General features: G+C 38.4%; 1 protein-coding gene and 1 non-coding gene across 3 annotated transcripts in view; both read left to right on the forward strand.

The window, feature by feature from the left end:
• The window catches only part of SYNPR (synaptoporin), a 336,983-nt gene that overhangs the window by 54,447 nt on the left and 264,164 nt on the right, over window positions 1-18,372 (forward strand). The window lies entirely within an intron of this gene.
• Window positions 4,529-4,609, forward strand: MIR570 (microRNA mir-570). Its single transcript, NR_036027.1, has one exon. It is a non-coding gene; the product is annotated as a microRNA mir-570 (primary transcript).

The raw sequence follows: 18,372 nt of genomic DNA on the forward strand, positions 1-18,372 counted from the left end.
ACTGGTGCATTCTTCTGGAATACATGATTTCAAGGACAGACCTCTACATGTGAGTTTTCTAATTGTAAGTGTCAAAAGCTTTACTGAAACTTGCTTAAGGAAAATAACACCACCACCAAGAGAACTTTAAAATGTATGTTCAAATTCCTACTCAGTCTGTGGCTGGATCAAGTATTTTAAATGATGTAATTGGGGATCTATCTTTCTGTCTCCCCCCTTTTTTTTATTTATAGAAAGAGTCTCACCTCATGCAGCCATGGGTTCAAGTTTAAGTGATTCTTCCTGCTTGAGACCCCAGAAAGAGAGAGACTATTTCTCTCTCAGTGTGCATCTCAGTCCTTAAATAAAAGCTCTGACCAAAGTAGGGATAAAAAGAGGAGATGATAAACACTTATAAAATATTCTTATATACTGGTCACAATTTAATACTTTATAAGTTTTAATTCCTTTAATCTATGTATGAGCCCTATAAAAGAGGAATTATTATTATTGTTACTATTATTATTTCTGTTTTACAGATAAGAAAGTTGAGGTCCAGAGAGATTAAGTGACTTGTCCAAGGTTGTATAACTTGCAGTTGAAGAGCTAGCTATGGGAGTCTAGGAATGGAACAGATGCTCTTGATGCTCCACCTCATTATAGAATGGTGTAATGAATAGCCCCATTAGATAAGGAAGAAAAGTTTCTACGATGAAACTGTCTGTTCAGACAAAAAAAATTAACAGTAAGAGAGACCTACTAATCTTATCCTCTAGACCTAGTTCACACTTGTACAGGTAACTGAACTCTGATTCTTCATCATCATTGTAAGGAAGGTATTGGCCTAGATGAGGGTCAGAAAATACACAGCACATGTATCATTACCACCACTATGACCACACTGTGCCTAGGACAGACATCACTAATTGATCATTGCATTATGTGTCCCTTAAATCTAGATGAAGCCCCAGGATTCTTCCCAACACACTGATCCAGGCAACCTTAAAACTGAACAGAGTTTACAGGTGAAAATGAAACCTATTGCCGTTCTAGGATTAAAGGATCTCTCAACATACTTCTGGGACTATCATTTCAGAATTCTTCTAAGGCAGCCACAAATAAATGACTTTTAGATAACAAAGCATAACCACAGGAGTTTATTAGATGCTCATGAGCAAGTGCAGTCTTTAGAATTCTTCAAGAATCCTCCTGTCTGTGTCCCAATTCATCCTGCTAAACCATTTGGTTTGTTCTGTTCCTTTTCCTCTAATAATAACAAAAGGAAGAGTAGTAATATACCATAAATCTCTCTTCTTAAATGCTCACGTATCTTTATACTAACCCTTTGAAGTGCATTCCACCAAGACCACTCTGAAAGGCCAGTAGTCTAGAAGGGGCTTGGGCTTAAATATAAATCCATGCTAACACTTTTACTTGAGGAACTTAAAAAAATTATTTACAGGATGTGAACCTGCTATTAGCAGCCCAGTAGTAAGAACCTGCTGTTAGTACACTCTCCCACTTTCTTTATGAGGAAATTGAAACTGAGAGAGGTTCAGAAACTTTTCTAAAGTCACACAGAATTGGACCGTGGACCTCAGACTTCTCACAACAAATCAACAAATATCTACTGAGTTTTAATGTGCCAGGCTGTGTGCCAGGAGCTGAGGTTTGGAAGAGGCATAAGTTGATATGCCTCTTCTGGCATTTACTTTCTAGTAGGCTAGATGGGAACAATTGAAAATGATGGGATTAAAAACAGTTGCTTTATGAATCCCAAAGTTGTCTTCGACTGGTAGGCAGTTCTTGAGGGGCAATGCTTCCATCTTTTCTGAGGCATGTTGCTTTCAAAACATGCTGAGCATATAGATCTGGAACAAACATTTCAGAACAAGGCCTATAGTGTGGAGGATGCCTGAGTTTTAGAATTGGATTTTATGAAGTCACATGCTCCTTTCTGCCTCAGAAACTTCAGGCTGTAGTTCCCTGGGCTTGGCTTTCTCTTCTTCACCCCTCTTTACTCCCTACCCTGGCTCACCCTGTGTGTTCAGATCCAACCTCCCTTGCACAGGAAAGTGTTCCCTGACTGTGCTCTGCCACCCTCCATCCTCAGGTTTGATCCCTTTACCCCTGCATGGCTTTGTACAGCTCACTTGTTTATACTTCGGAAGTAACTGATCAATTAATGACTGCGTCTCACATCAGAATGTAAGCTCCATGAGGGCCAAAATATATCTGCCCTATCTGCCCTTTCTCCTATTGCATCCTTAGGCTTTAGGTCAGTACTTTGCACAGACTACTTGCTCAGTATATTTATGGAAGAAAGGAAGGAGGGAAGAAAGGGAGAGAAGAGAGAAGATATGGGTGGCTGGGTTTTAACCTTAATAATAATGAAACATTTATTGAACACTTTTGATGTCTCAGGCTTCTTCGATCATTTGGTCTTAAGCACAACCCTGGAATATAGGTTCCATCATCCCTGTTTTATAAACAGTGAATTGAAGCCCAGAGAGGTTTAGTGACTTTCCCAAAGTCACCCAGCTATTTGGTGACGCATCAAGGATCTGAATTCAGTCTGTGTGACTGCAATGTTCTTTTTAGTCTATATTATCCAAGAGCATGGTTAATCAATGTTGGCACAGTTGACATTTTGGGCTGCCTGATCCCTTGGTTTGGAGGCTGCCCTGAGTTTGTGGGATGGCAGTGGCATCCCAGGCCTCTGCTCATAGATATCAGTAATACATCCCCCTGCCCCACCTCCGCCACCAGTTGGACAACCAAAAATGTCCCCAGATACTATCTCCTAGGAGACAAAAATCATCACTGGCTGAGAACCACTGCCTTAGAATAATAAGTCATATCCTAAAAACAGCATATTAAAATGCAGACTTTCTCAAAAACAGGTTTTTTTCTTAAACTTTGAGTTCATCTTAGCTTTCCTTTTCTGAATTCAAATTAAGAAAGCTTTTGAATCTGATGAACTCTTCATTGATTGCCCTCTATCTCCAGTTAGGCTTTTCAGAACCTTAATCAACAGTGAGTTCCTGCTGCTCACCACCTTCCACACCCCCTCCTGCTCCCTCTCTGGGGTCATCTCCCAGTGATCCTGTAACTTTGAATCTAAAAAAAAAAAAAAAAAGCAAAGAGAAGAGCCCCAATTTCAAGGGAAGGAAAGGATAAAACCGATGGCTCAGATTTGAACGGTGGGAATTTCTTTTTGTTTTGAAACAGACCCTTGTTCTGTAACCTAGGCTGGAGTGCAGTGAAGGGATCACAGTTCACTGCACCCTCAACCTCCTGAGCTCAAGTGATCCTCCCATCTCAACCTCTCAAGTAGCTGGGACTATAGGCACACACCACCACGCTCAGCTTATTTTTTGTTTTTTGTAGAGATGGGAGTCTCCCTATGTTGCCCAGGCTGGTCTCAAACTCCTGGCTTCAAGCCATCCTCTCACCTTGGCTTCCCAAAGTGCTTGGATTACAGGCATGAGCCACTATTCCTGGCCCAGGAATTTCTTATTTGCTACCAAGTTCTCCCTTTTTCATTCATAGCACCAGTCCAAAGAGTTTTAAAATTAAATCTGCAACCAAATTTTTTCCTTTCCATCTAATTTATTTTTTATCCATTTGTATTAAAATAGGAAAGAGCCTCTATGTCTATTCTCATTCAATGCAAAGGAAAATATATTAAAAGTTGAAATGTCTTACTAAGAGAGTTTCTAAACAAACTGTATTAAGAATGAAAAGATGGTCTATAGTAATAGAGAAATTGGTGACACCTGGTGGTGGACCATGTAATACTTCTTAGAGTTAAACCAAGGTTATTAATATTTTTTAGAATAATCTGTGCTATTTCAGTCAAGTACCATAAAGTATTTTTGGCTCACAGCTGTTTTAATGAGCAGGGCAGGACTATATAATTGCAAATGGTTTAGCTGTAGAATTCAGAATAGCTCTTACATTTTTTTTTTCTTCAGCATGTAAAAGCCTAGTGCAGGCAGGAACTAGGGAGCAGAGGCAAATCTATGTGCTTATAAGACCTCTCAAGAATTGGCTTTGGCTCAATACTTAAAATCAGAAGGTCAACCTTGGTGGCTTTGGCAAGTGGCCCACCTGGAGAGAGTATGACTTGGGTGTGGTTGCTACAAAGAAGAGTCCTGTGAGACAAGAGGTGAAGGTTGCTGGCCTTGGGATTTAGTCAAGAGAGATCAGGTACACATAATAATAGCCATTGTCATCATTGTCTTTTATCAGCCCTTCTGTTGAAGTTCAGCCTAAAATTTCCAGGCAGTTGTCTCAATGAAGTGTGTGTGTGTGTGTGGACACACGTGGACAGGCAGATGATGGTGATTAGAGACCACTTCACTAGTCACAAGCACTTAGAATGCAAGCTGGCTGCCTGAAAAGGAAATGCTTCTCCTACATCTGGAAACTTATTGGGTATCTTTTGAATCTTGGGTACATTGGCGATTGATATTTTCCTACAGCCTCTCCTGACTCAGCTTACTGCTGATGAGCATTTTCTTTGATTTTTTTGTAGCTACTAAAATTATTAGGTTGATGCAAAGGTAATTGCCGTTTTTGCCATCACTTTCAATAGCGAAAACTGCAATAACCTTTGCACCAACCTAATAGTTCCACTAGCAGATACTTTTAAAACCTGATACTGGAAGAAGGCTTAATTACAGAATAGGAATGAGCCCCTCACATGCACCCTGCACTGTGTGGTCTCTGGGCTACAGCTCTGTTCTCTGGGGTACAGAGTCCAGGGAGAGACAACTGTTAATAGGTTGATGCAAAAGTAATTGCGGTTTTTGCCATTAAAAGAAATGGCAGGCCTGGCGCCGTGGCTCACGCCTGTAATCCCAGCACTTTGGGAGGCCGAGGCGGGTGGAACAGGGGTCAGGAGATCGAGACCATCCTGGCTAACACGGTGAAACCTCGTCTCTACTGAAAAACAAAAAATTAGCCAGGCGTGGTGGCGGGCGCCTGTAGTCCCAGCTACTCGGGAGGCTGAGGCAGGAGAATGGAGTGAACCCGGGAGGCGGAGCTTGCAGTGAGCCGAGACTGCGCCACTGCACTCCAGCCTGGGCAACAGAGCAACAGAGCAAGACTCCGTCTCAAAAAAAAAAAAAAAAGAAATGGCAAAAACTGCAAGTACTTTTGGGCCAATAATATAAGTGTTGGGTTTGGTGCACTGGAACGTGAAGAAAATCAGGGCCAATTGAAGCCACTGTACCTGAAAGTCCAGGAGATTTCCATTTTCCTTGAATTTGGTTTAACCAAATTAACGCACATTAAAGCCATGACCTAGGAATGAATGGTCATGCCTTTGAGAAACTGTTAACCTGAGAGCTTCCTCTGATCTTGGTAGCCTTAACCAAGGTATTCGCTTGGCATACAATACTCCCTTGTTCCTCTTGACCTTGTACTTCTGTCTGGCCACTGTCCTTTACACACTCTCCCTTTTGCTTGCCTATCTCGTAGTCTTTAAAGGCCACTTTTCTAACACACTCAAGTCCATATTAGCTTCCTTTTTTTTTTTGAGACAGAGTTTCGCTCTTGTTGCCCAGGCTGGAGTGGTGCAATGGTGCAACCTCTGCCTTCCAGGTTCAAGCGATTCTTCTGCCTCAGCCTCCCCAGTACCTGGGGTTACAGGCATGTGCCACCACACCCAGCTAATTTTGTATTTGTAATAAAGACGGGGTTACTCCATGTTGGTCAGGCTGGCCTTGAACTCCTAACCTCAGGTGATCTGCCTGCCTCGGCCTCCCATTAGCTTCCTTTTTTATGTCTCATTTAGCAGAAAATAGAAATGTTAAAAATAACCTAAATGTCTGACCATTCGAATGTGATTAAATATATCATGGAATAATATGCAGTGACAAAAAATATTTACTTGGAAAATTTTACATTATTTAATTAGGTAAAATAATTATAAAAGAGTATGTATAATATTTTCTAGAGGACACAACTATGAATTTCTGCTTGAAGATGAAACTAAAAACTATCAGGATAGTACAGGCAAGAGATTATGCAATGCATAAAAGGATCTCAAATATACAACACACATACACACGAATAAAAGGCTAATTAAATATTCATCAAAATGTTAACAATGATGAACTTTGTAGTTACAAACGTGCACTATTTTACAATCTAAAAAGTTTATGTTTAAAATTTAGTCTCAATGCAATCCAATGGAGAAAAGATAATCTTTTGAATAAATAGTACTAGAACAAGTGGACATTCCCATGCAAAAAAAAAAAAAAAAAAAAAAAAAAGGACTCTACAATAGCTTACCCTTTTCACAAAATTTAACTCAAAATAGATGGAGACCTGAATGTAAAATGCAAAATTAAAAAACTTCTCAAAGACAACATAGAAAAAAATCTAAGTGATCTTGGATTTGGTAATGATTATTAGATACATCACCAAAAGCACAATCTATGAAAGGAAAAAATTGTTAAGTTAGATTTCATTAAAATTAAAAACTTCTGCTCTGTGTTAAGGGAATGAAAGACAAGCCACAGATTGGGAGAAAATATTTGTAAAACATATATGTGATAAAGCACTTGTATCCAGGATATATAAAAAATTATTAATACTCAACAATTAAAAACTGTATAGACACCTAGAGCCAAAGAAGATATGCCCATGAAAGGTCAGGCATGGTGGCTCACACCTGTAATCCCAGCACTTTGGAAGGTCCAGGTGGGCGGATCACTTGAGGTCAGGAGTTCAAGACCAGCCTGGCCAACATGGTGAAATCTTGTCTCCACTAAAAATCCAAAAATTCTCTGGGCGTGGTGGCACATACTTGTAATCCCAGCTACTCGGGAGGCTGAGGCAGGAGAATTGATTGACCCAAGGAGGCAGAGGTTGCAGTGAGCAAAGATTGTGCCACTGTACTCCAGCCTGGGTGACAGAGTGAGACTCTGTCTCCAAAAAAAAAAAAAACAAACGATGCTCAACATAAAATGTCATTATAGAACTGCAAATTAAAACAACAATAAGAACTACATACCTATTTACCTATTAGAATGGTTAAAATGCAAAACACTAACAATGCCAAATGCTGGTGAGGATGTGGAGTAACAGGGACTCTTCATTCACTGATCGTGGGAATGCAAAATGGTACAGTCACTCTAGAAGATAGTTTCACAGTTTCATACAAAGTACAACCTTGTCTACCATATAATAGAGCAATACTTCTAGATATTTACCCAAATGCATTAAAAACTACGTCCACACAAATAAACTGTCTACTAATGTTTACAGCAGCTTTATTCATAATATCCCCAAACCAGAAGCAACCAAGATGTCCTTCAATAGTTGAGTGGATAAACAAACTGTGGTACGTCCGTACAATGGAATATGTTATAGCAATAAAAAACAAATATCTATTAAGCCACAGAAGACATGGAGTAATCTTAAGTGCGTGTTACTGAGTGAAAGAAGCCAACCTGAAAAGCCTGCATTCTGTATGATTCCAAATAAATGACATTCTGGAAAAGGCAAAACTATAGAAACCAAAAAAAGATCAGTGGTCACCAGAGGTTAATGGAAAGGAAGGGAAGGATGAATAGGTGGAGCACAGAGGAGTTTTAGGATGGTTAAACTATGCTGTATGATACTGTAATGGTGGATGCATGACATTATACATTTGACAAATGAACCATGCAGCACAAACAGGGAACTCTAATGCAAACCAAGAACTTCAGTCAATAATAATGTACCAATATTGGTTTATCACTTGTAGCAAATATACCAAACCAATGGAAGATGTTAATAATAGGAGAAACTGTGTGTTTGGGATGGGAGTGGGGTAGTATATGGGAACTCTCTGTACTTTCTGTTAAAATTTTCTGTAAGTCTAAAACTGCTGTAATAAATAAAGTTTATTTGTTTAAAGGAATCTAGCCTCCAATAAATTCTTGGCAGAATTTCTTCTGAACTTTGACCACAATGGCTAAGTAGTTCTGCTTCTCGTCTAGTCACTACCCCATGAGAAGGTTCCTGAGAAGATGAATTAAAAGTAGTGGGAAGTCTAGGTGTCTAGTTTCCTTAAAATAGCAATGGAAGTCCTGGGGAGGAGTGTCTAGCTTTCTCGATCATCTTGTCTTCCCCTTTGGACATCTTCAAATAAACAATCAACTTGGTAGCAATAGAGTTAAGTCTCAAAGTGAGAAATCTGACTGCTTTTGGATTCAAATCCCTTCTGAATATTTTTCAGAAGCTTCAGATCCAAGTGGATCCTTGCCAACAGCTTGAAATGTAGGAACCAATAGAGAACTGTGGACCAGATTCTAATAGAATGATTATATACTATATTATATTAGGTCATGTTATTCATTTCATTGTACAACCAAGAAAAGCTGCAGCTCAGGAGATGGAAAGCCTGTCCAAGGACACACAGCTGGTGACCCACGATCTGAACACATACTCTAGAGACAAATACCACGCTGTCCCCAATGAGCACTGTCACTATGCTGTTCACAGGTTTCCCCGAAGCAGGGACATGTTCAGAATCCAGCAATCCCAACACATGCCTACTCATTTTCTGGTTTACCTTGTCTCCTTCAACTCTTACTCAATGTTGTAGCTCCTTCATGGGCCAAAGTAAAGGACCATGTCAGCGAATATTGGACTGTCCTCTTCTTTTCCCTAAAAGAGACACTACTGATGCTTTTAGGTAAGGCAGACATTTCCTCCTCAAGAATCTTTGCCTGCTGCATTTGCTTGTGAATTCCTTGGAGATGGTGAATTTTCCTAGATTCACCTCTATTACCTGATACACTGGTGCTTTGATATTGCTTGGTAAAGTGCTGTTTAATAAATGAATGAATGAAATAACATCTCTAACCATATCAGTTATTTTGACATGTTGACATGTCATAGTTGTCTTTATTAAACACATTTTTAGTGAGCACCTACTATGTCCCAGGCACTAAGATGAGGATACAAGTAGTAAACAAAGAGGCAACATCTCTGCTCACATGGTACTTGCATTCTACTGGAAAGAGACAGACAGGAAGCAAATTAACAAATTTTGTGGTGTGTTTTCATTTTTAATTGAATTTTTATTAAGATAATTACAGATTCATAAGCAGTTGTAAGAAATAATACATTAAGATCCCATGTGCCTTTTAACTCAGTTTTTCCTGATGTTAATGTCTTGGGAAATTATAGTATAATATTACAACCAAGATAATGACCTTGACACAATCCACCTATCTTTTTCAGATTTCTCCAATTTTACTTGTATTAATTTGTGCACATGTGTGTATTTAGTTCTGTACTCTAATAAATGTATAGGTTCATGTATTCACTACTATAATCAAGATAAAGAATAGCTCCATAAAAATTCCTTGTGTTCTTTTTTTTTTTTTTTTGAGATGGAGTTTCGCTCTGCCACCCAGGCTTGAGTGCAGTGGCGAGATCTCAGCTCGCGTCAACCTCCACCTCACGGGCTCAGAGGATTCTCCTGCCTCAGCCATCTGAGTGGCTGGGATTACAGGCATGCACCACCATGTCCAGCTAATTTTTGTATTTTTAGTAGAGACAGGGTTTCACTATGTTGACCAGGCTGGTCTCGAACTCCTGACCTCAGGTGATCTGCCCGCCTCGGCCTCCCAAAATGCTGGGATTAGAGGCGTGAGCCACCATGCCCAGCCTACCTTTTTATAACCACACTCATCTCCCTTCCTTAACTTGTCCTTAACTCCTGTAAAACAGTAATCAGTCCTCCTTTTCTGTGATTTTGCCGTTGCAAGAATCTTATATAAATATAATTATACATAACGTAACCCTTGGGGACTGGAGGTTTTCACTCAGCATAATTTCCTTCAGATCTATCCAAGTTAATTTTTTAATATTGCTGAGTAATAGTCCATGGCATGAATGGTGTATAGTTTGTTAACCACTCACTCATTGAAGAATATCTATGCTGTTTTCATTTTATGGCTAGTATGAATGAAGCTGCTATCAATGCACATATACAGGTTTTGTGTGGCCATAAGTTTTTTTTTTCTCAATATTTTGCTATAAAATGTCTTAAACATAAAGCAAGGTTGAAAAATTTTCAGTGAACAGTCACACATTCACCACCTAGATTCTACCATTAATTAAAAAAAATGTACTTTATTTTTTAAAGCAATTTTAGGTTTACAGAAAAGTTAATAGTACAGTGAATTCTCATATCCCCCCTTCCTTCTGTACATAATTTCCCTATTATTAACATCTTGCATTAGTGTGCTACATTTAGTATAATTGATAAGCAATATCCATACATTATTATTGGCTAAAGTTCACAGTTTATATTAGGGTTTACTCTTCGTGTTGTACAGTGGGTTTTCTCAAATGCATGAGGTCATGTATGCACATTTACAGTGTCATACAGAATAGTTTAATCACCCTAAAAATCCTCTATGCTCTATCTAGTCATCTCTCTCTTCCTTCTTTCCCACTAACTCCTGGCAACCACTGACTTTTTATGGTCTCTATAGTTTTGCCTTTTCCAGAATGTCATATATTTGAAATCATACAGTTTGCAGCCTTTACAGATTGGCTTCTTTCATTTGGCAATATGCGCTTAAGGTTACTCCATGTCTTCTGTGACTTGATAGCTCATTTATTTTTTAGTACTATAAAATATTCCATTGTATGGATGTACCACAGTTTGTTTATCCACTCAACTATTGAAGGACATCTTGTTTGCTTCCAGTTTGGTGGACAGTTTTCTGTGTGGATATAGTTTTCAACTCATTTAGGTCAACACATACGGGTACAATTGCTAGATCCTAGAGTGGACTAAGCTTGGCTTTGAAAGAAACTACCAGACTATGTTTCAGAGTGACTGTACCATTTTGTGTCTCCACCATCAGTGAATGACAGTTCCTATTACTCCACATTCTCATCAGCATTTGATATTGTCAATGTTTTGGATTTTAACCACTCTAATAGCTATGTAGTGGTATCTCATTGCTCCTTTAGTTTGTAATTTTCTAATGACATTTCATGTTGAGCATCTTTTCATATGCTTATTTGCCATCTGTATAATTTCTTTAGTGAAATGAATGTTCATATCTTTTGCTTAATTTAACTTATTTTTATTATGGAGTTCTAAGAGTTCTTTATATATCTTGGATACAAGTCATTTAACAGGTATGTGTTTTGCAAATATTTTCTCCCACTTCATGGCTTGTATTTCATTCTGTTAACAGTATCTTTCACAAAGCAGGTGTTTTTTAATGTTAATGAAGTCCAAATTACCTATTTTGTTTTGTCATGGATTGTGTTTTTGGTGTTGCATCTAGAAAGCCATCACCCAATCCAAGGTTACTTAGATTTTCTCCTGTATTATCTTCTAGAGGCATTACAATTTTGCATTTTACGTTTAGATGTATGATCCATTTTAATTTTTGTGGAAGTTAGGAAGTTTGTGTCTAGATTCATTTTTTAAAATATTGCATATAAGTATTCAGTTGTTTTAGCACCATTTGTTGAAAACACTGTCTTCCTCCATTGAATTGTCTTTGCTCCCTCTTCAAAGATCAAGGCTAAACTGATATGAGTCTATTTCTTGGCTCTCTATATTCTGTTCCATTTATCTGTTTGCCTAGTCTTTCTCCATGCTACACTGCCTTGATTCTTGTAGATATTGTTTGTCAAGTTGAAGAAGTTCCTCTTTAATTCTTGTTTGTTTAGCGTTTTAAACTATAATCATTACTGGATTTTGTCTAATATTTTCTCTGGACCAATTGATATGCTCATATGATTTTCTTTCTGTAGTCCGTGGATGTGATGGGTTACATTGATTGTACTTTGAATGCTGAATCCTATTTGCATACTAGAATAAATCCTACTTGGTCATGCTGTGTAGTTATTTTCTTACATCATTGGATTCAGTTTGCTAATATTTTGTTGATGATTTTATGTCTTAGTTCATGAGAGATATTGGTCTTTAATTTTTGTTCTTGTAATGGATTTATCTGTTTTTGTATCAGGGTAATGCTGGCCTCATAAAATGAGTTGGAAAGTGTTCCCTCCTCTGCTATTTTCTGGAAAAGATTATGTAAAATTGATGGTAATTATTTTTTAAATGTTTGGTAGAATTTCTGATGAAACCATCTGGGATTGGAGATTTCTTTATTAAGAGCTCTTTAATTATAAATTCAATTTCTTTAATGGTTATAAGACTATCAAGATTGTCTATTTCATGTTGATTGATTTTGGGTAGTTTGCTGTTTTAAATGAATTGATCCACTTCTTCTAAGTTGTAGAATTTATGGGTTGAAAGTTATTTCTAGTATTCCTTTATCCTTTTGTATGTGTTTTTAAATAATGATAAATTTTGTTGATAAAATAAAAATGGGGATGATCAGAAAAGGCCTGCCGGAGGAGGTGATATGTGAGCTAAGGCCTGAAGGGATCAATCATGGAAAACATTAGAGAAAGAGCTTTTCGGGCAGAGGGAGAAGTTAGTACAAAGGCCCAGAGAAGCGGTCAAGTTTGGCACATTTGAGGATGAAGAAAAACTAGCCAGAGTGGAAAGAGCAACAAGGAATTGAATCTGGAGAGGAGGACAGAGACCACGAGATGCAGTAGCTTTGGGCCATGGGAAGGCACTTAGGTACTGTAGGAGTGCTGCAACAGCTTTTCATGGTTTTAAGCAGGAAAAATCATGCACAGATTTATATTTATAAAAGATCACTGTGGCTGCTGTATGGACAATGGATTCTAGAAGAGCTGAGGATCATATTATGAAGATAACATTATGAAGTCATGTTATGAAGTTTTTGCAGTGTTCTCTGTAAGAGGGTGGTGGTGTGCATCCCAGGGGCACGGCACTGGTGGAGAGAAGGAGGCAGAGTGAGGACATTGTTTGGAGGTCCTGCCTCTATCCATGTTTGCCCTGCTGGACTGAACTCCTGGTGAGGACTGAGTACAACCCTCCTTTTTTTGTTGAGCTTCCAACGCAGCTACTTCTTTTTCAGACCATCTAAGTCCGTGAAGTTTAAAAAACATTCAGACTATCAAAAACCATCTCTGCTCTATTGTGGCTTTTCTTCGACAGTATAAATTACCCTAGAAGTTGTTTTCTGCAGGCTCATGATTCCCTGCCTAACTTTGAAGGGTTTCTTGAGAAGGCTTTGACCATTTGTTTTGTCAGAGGTTTGGGCGATTATTCAAAGTGCTGAGAGATAACAAGGGTACAGTTTAATGTGCTACAGATGTCTGGGACGGTGACTCAGGCTCCTGGCAGAAATCCAAGGCAGGAAACCTGCTGTTGCAATTCGTATTCTCTGTGTCTATGCCGGAAACGGCTTGAGCTGTAATTGCAGTTTATAGTGATGTAAATGCAGCCAAACCCCCGAGTGAAGCCTCACAGATGTACATCATTAGGAGAGCTCTCAGCCTCGCTCATATGCTGTTCAGAGGCGATTCATTTGCAATCAGTTTCAAAGACTGTGGATGGGAAGAATGTTCTTTCACATTGTCTAGCTCAGTTTAAAATCTGCCCTCCTGACATTTTGATAAAAGGTAATAACCAAACCTCTGTGTTCAGCAGAATGTGCTTATAATAATAAGCCTGGCATTAAAAAAAGAAGACCCAAAGTATCAATAGCCCTTTACAAACAGAATACACAGTTTTCCATTTGACCCAGTTGCCTGCTGCACTTCTTCTCTCCTACCTATCTTATGATTAGGAAGGAGGCAGCCCTAGAGCTCACAAGTCAGAAAGCTCTGGATACAAATTTCAGAAGTGCTGCTTTTTTTTCTTAATTTTAATATAAAGGTCCAGGAACAAAGAGGTTTTCTATTTATAAAGTTTTAGAAATATAGGAGAAATTGTAAAATGTCTACTTAAAATATTTAATTAAATTCAATTCCTTATTTAATGTATTAAAATCCCTGTGAGAAACAGGTGCATATTCAAAAAAGATTTTTTTTTTTTTTTTTTTTACAGATTAATAAGAGTAGTTAGTGTGTAAGGGAACCAACAAGAGGTAGTGCAATAACCTGGGATTTGTGTAACTGCCTGGTGGGTTGTTTTTGCCCACTGCACAGATAGAGTCGATTCATTGAGACAGCAGTATTACTGTGAAGAGAGTTTAATAAATGCAGAGCCGGCCAAGTGGAAAGAAGGGAGTTTACTGCACAAATCAGCCTCCCCACAGAGCTCCGAGGCTAGGGCTTTTCAAGGATGGTTTGGTGGGCAGGGGGCTAGTGAATGGGGGGAATGGTGATTGGTTGGGTTCAGCATGAAATTGTAGGGGATCAAAGCTATCTTCTTGAGCTGAGTCCCTGCCTGGGTAGGGGCCACCAGACCAGATAAGCCAGTTTCTTGGTATGTGTAATGGGTCTGGGTGGAGTCAGTTGGGTTTCCAGAATGAAAAAGGCTGAAAAGTATCTCAAATACTAGTCTTAGGTCTTAGAATACTGATGTTATCTAAAGGGACAATTAGGCAAATTACAAATCTTGTGACTACCCCATGCGACTCTTGAGCAGTAAACAATGACTTGTTATCATTTAACTATGCCTAAGTTTTAGCAGAATTCATGCTCTCACATAATTTTAATCTGGTGACCTTTCATTAGTTTTACAAAGGTGATTTTAGTCTCAGAACAAGGCGAGGGTAGTTTTGGGAAGGGGCTAGTATCAACCTTTCTTTGAGATTAAATCATAAATAGCATTCCTTCCATAGTTAACTGGGCCTATGGCCAGGAATGAGCAAAGGTAGCTTGTGAGGTTAGAAGCAATATGGAGTCAGCTCTGTTAGATTTCTCTGACCGTCATAATTTTGCATAGCCAGTTTCATTAGCAGCAGCAGGGCTGTTTCCACCTCCGGGCCTGTCAGGCTGCAGAAGAGAAGAAGCCCTCACAGGAACTTGCAAGGAAGGAAGAAAATTGTCATGACAAGAGGGGTGACCTCCAGTGAGGGGCAGAGCCTGGCTGAGGTGACCTTGCAGGGAAAGAAGCTGGGACCTCACTTTCTCCCTCTCGCCTAGCCTGTCTTCTCCTGCTGGGCTCGCATTGGCTGACTCGAACCCCAGCCAGAGCCAAGCCAAAGCCAGGCAGCTTCCTGAGGAGAGGGGAAGGGAGGGAGAGAAAGGTGAGAAGTGGATCTTTAGGGACAAATTTATATATATTTAAAGATGCATATCCTAAAATAATAATTTTGAAATGTTGCTTTTGTCTAACATTGAATTTTCTGGAACTTTTTTTTTTTGAGATGGACTCTTGTTCTGTTGCCCAGACTGGAGTGCAGTGGCGCAATCTCAGCTCACTGCAACCTCCATCTCCCAAGTTCAAGTGATTCACCTGCCTCAGCTTCTCAAGTAGCTGGGATTACAGGCATGCGCCACCATGTCTGGCTAATTTTTGTATTTTTAGTGGAGTTGGGGTTTCACCATGTTGGCCAGGCTGATCTCAAACTCCTGACCTCAAATGATCCTTCTGTCTCAGCCTCCCAAAATGCTAGGATTACAGGTGTGAGCCACCGTGCCCAACCATGGAACTATTTTATTCAAACTCTTCACACATCAATTTTGTTTTTATCATTAGAGCCATTTTGGAGTCATCTAACACAGTTTTAAAAGCTCTTCACTTTTTACATGCAGAACTCTTCAATCTTCCTGTGATCCTGTTACTGGAATTTTTACCCAAGTCACAAATACACAATCATATACTATTATGACAATTTTTTTCATTTTTTTGGTAGATTTATGTTTATATAAACCACTGTTGAAGTATGTGCTGTTTTACTTTCTAAAAATAATTTTTAAAGTTTATAATTGTATTTGTTCCTTGCAACTGAGAAGTTGTACTAATGAAAAGTATGATGAAATGCATACTCCATTTATTTTTTTCATTTTTTTGTTTTGAGATGGAGTCTTGCTCTGTTACTGAGGCTGGAGTGCAGTGGCGTGGTCTCGGTTCACTGAAACCTCCGCCTCCTGGGTTCAAGCGATTCTCCTGCCGCAGCCTCCTGAGTAGCTGGGATTACAGGTGTCCACCACCATGCCCAGCTAATTTTTTGTATTTTTAGTAGAGATGGGGTTTCACCATGTTAGCCAAGACAGTCTCCATCTCCTGACCTCGTGATCCACCCACCTCGGCCTCCCAAAGTGCTGGGATTACAGGCATGAGCCACCGCACCCAGCTAATTTCTTTGCCTCTCTTTTTACCAACTCTGTCGGCTTGCCTTAATACACATTTAAGTAGGATTAATTGAGGTTATTTCAGAAATATTGTGTCTTCCCCAAATGGCACTTGGCGATGGAGTAATCTATAAGTTGACAGATATTCTATGGATGTGAGTATAAGATTATTTCCTTTTATTTAAGGAATAATTTTATGGAAGGAAACAGTCTTTCGTGCAGCCATATACTGTGCTAAATCTATCTAGACTTCAGTTTCCTCATCTGCAGAATAAAAATAATACTAGGGCTTACCTCACAAAATTGAGAAAAATTAACTGAGATAATGTAACTAATGCAATGTTTGGGACAGAGTAAGTACTTCACCTAGTTTATATCAATTATTTTAAAAGTTTCTAAATGACCCTAAGTAATCCATTTTCTTAAACAACTATTTTCTTAACTGATGATTACTCTTTTCTTATTCAGACTTGTAGGTAATAGATTCGTGGTGTGATTTGGCAATAACGAATGCAAAGATTGTGCTTGAAAAACATTTTCGTATGGTTGCTATTGATAAATTCTAGAATTTTCTATGTGATTTTTAGTAGGAGGTAGGCTACTTTTGAACCATTAGAGATGGTTTATAAACACCTGTTTATTCTTTGTCTGAATTCAACACTCATCCTTTTCTTTTTCATATACTATTGCTAAATATATGCCAATCTTTGTTCTTTTAAAAACATTTGTATAAATTTAAGGTATACAAGTACAGTTTTGTTACATGGATATATTATGTCGTGCTGAAGTCTGGGCTTTCAGGGTAACCATTACCTGGATAGTGTACATTGTACCTATTAAATAATTTCTCATCCCTCACCCTCCACCCTTCCAGCCTTCCAAGTCTCCAAAGTCTGTTATTCCACATTCTATGTCCCGGTGTACACATCATATAGTTTCCAATTACAAGTAAAAACGTGGTATTTGACTTTCTGTTTCTGAGTTGTTTCACTTAAGATAATGGCCTCCAGTTCCACTCATGTTGCTGCAAAAGACATGATTTTATTCTTTTTATGGCTGAATAGTATTCCATTGTGTGTGTGTCTGCGTGTGTATGGCTGAATAGTATTCCATTGTGTGTGTGTATATATATATGTATATATCACATTTTCTTAATCCAAGCATCTGTTGCTGGACACTTAAGTTGAATCCCTATCTTTGCTATTGTGAATAGTGCTGGTACATGATACAGGTATCTGAGTACAGGTATCTTTTTGATGTAATGATTTCAATTGCTGGATTGAATGGTGGTTCTATTTTTAGTTCTTTGAGAAATATCCATTCTGTTTTCCATAGAGGTTGTACTAATTTACATTCCCACCAACATTGTATGTGGTCCCTTTTTTCCACGTCCTAACCAACATGTTATTTTATTGACTTTTTAATAGCCATTCTGACTGGTGTAAGAATGATATCGCGCCATGGTTTTAATTTTCATTTCTCTGATGATTAGTTGATGTTGAGCATTTTTTCATATGCTTGTTGACCATTTACATGTCTTCTTTTGAAAAATGTCTAGTCATATGCTTTGCCCACTTTTTAATGGGGTTATTTGTTGTTCTTTTTTTTTTGAGTTGTTTGGGTTCCTTGTAAATTCTGGATATCAGTTACCTGTTGGTTGCATAGTTTGCAAATATTTTCTCCCATTTTCCAAGTTGTGTGTTCACTCTGTTGCTTATTTCTTTTGCTGTGAAGCAGCTTTTTAGTTTAATTAAGTCCCCTTTATTTTTTGTTTTTGTTACTTGTGCTTTTGACATCTTAGTTTATTAATTCTTTGCCTAGACCAATGGCCAGAAGAGCTTTCTCTAGGTTTTCTTCCTCTACTTTTATAGTTTCAGGTTTTACATTTAAGTATTTGATCCATCTTCAATTCGTTTTTTATAGGGTGAGAGATAGATATCCAGTTTTATTCTTCTGCATGTGGTAATCCAATTTTTCTCAGCACCATTTATTGAAAAGGACATTCTTTCTCCAGTATGTCTTTTTTGTGACTTTGTCAAAAATCAGATGACTGTAGATATGTAGTTTCTTTTCTGGGTTCTCTATTCTGTTCCATTGATCTATTTGTCTATGCTGTTTTGGTTACTGTAACATTGTAGTATAATTTGAGGTCAGCTAATGTGATGCCTCTAGCTTTGTTAATTTTGCTTAGGATTGCTTTGACTTTTGGTCTCTTTTTAGTTCCAT

Source organism: Pan troglodytes, chromosome 2, assembly GCF_028858775.2.
Source record: "Pan troglodytes isolate AG18354 chromosome 2, NHGRI_mPanTro3-v2.0_pri, whole genome shotgun sequence".
Lineage (NCBI taxonomy): Eukaryota > Metazoa > Chordata > Mammalia > Primates > Hominidae > Pan > Pan troglodytes.